Source organism: Aplysia californica, unplaced genomic scaffold, assembly GCF_000002075.1.
Source record: "Aplysia californica isolate F4 #8 unplaced genomic scaffold, AplCal3.0 scaffold00010, whole genome shotgun sequence".
Taxonomy (NCBI): domain Eukaryota; kingdom Metazoa; phylum Mollusca; class Gastropoda; order Aplysiida; family Aplysiidae; genus Aplysia; species Aplysia californica.
Window position 1 is genome coordinate 1,042,239 of NW_004797280.1, and position 1,159 is coordinate 1,043,397.

General features: G+C 44.3%; 1 protein-coding gene across 1 annotated transcript in view; it reads right to left on the reverse strand.

Annotated features, from left to right (window-relative positions):
* The window catches only part of LOC101847392 (glutathione S-transferase 1), a gene marked incomplete in the record, with an annotated part of 30,021 nt that extends 29,298 nt beyond the window's left edge, over positions 1–723 (reverse strand). Inside the window, 1 exon segment of the mRNA XM_035970026.1 lies at positions 624–723.
* Between the last annotated feature and the right edge of the window lie 436 nt (positions 724–1,159).

A 1,159-nucleotide genomic window follows, 5' to 3' on the forward strand; every position in this document is an offset into this window, starting at 1 on the left:
CCAAAAAAAAACAACAAAAAAAAACTACCCTAAAAGAAAAGAAATCTTACCCTAATCACACTATAGACTCTAACTCTAAACTAATCACTGATTTATAATCACTAAAATTACAGAGAAGAGACCTAACCCTACCCGTAACCCTACCCCTATCCCTACCCTTTACCCTCAACAAGCACAATGGAGAAGAAACCCAACCCCTAACCCAACCCCTTAGCCCTACCCCTAACCCTACCCATAACAATGCGCAATGAATTACCACCGTAATTTTGTCATGACTAAGTGGGATGTAATCTTTGACTGCTAATAGACTAGAGTCAAGTGAATAATCGTAGTCGACTCCTAAAAATGCCAAATGATTATAGGGAGTCGGCTCCCAATACTCACTTCGATAAATTGTCGTGCTATCAAGAAGGGGTGAACAAGTCGTTGGCCACTTGGCACAGTGTCGGTCTCCCTCTCGTGAAAGTGAAAGGAATGAAAAACGCAGTGACTAGGCCTACATTTACTCACGGCGCACGTAGTTTGCAAGCTAGGCTCCGTTCACGACGCTCTGAATCGTCCTCACTGGCACACTGACACTAAACAAAGTGAATGAAGAAACAGCGCAGGAATAGGTTACTTGCGTGAAAAATAGGCCTCATGCAGCGGTGGTCCGAATGCGACAGAGTTCACAGAGGGTGAAGGTGAGCACAGCAAAACAGCTTCGGTCGATTGTCGACAGTACATGAAGCTGCAGCGAGCATTTAGCACATCTCTGTGATTGGCCGAAATGTAGATGACGTATTTCAGCCATCTATTTTTGGCGTCGCGCGGGGTTTCCCTCGCCACTTAACCAGATCTCGTGTGCAGGCTTCGTCTCTGAGCTACGACGCGAGGTTTAGTCCACTGTCCAGACGAAATAACCCGTCACTAATTGCAACAGAAATAATTCCGACACGAAGTGGTAGAAAAGGGTGTCTGTGGCTTTTCTGAGATATTGGTCATTTTCTAATGACCAATTTCTGTTCTAACCCTCCTGGGTTTCCATAAATAAAAAGATGTTTATTCATGCTGGTTTACATCCGGGCATTCCACATTACGGGAAGAGATGCACCTTTCCTATAAACCGTGACACCTTTTTCCTGTGTCACACTTAACCGTAAAAGTTTATTGACGTATT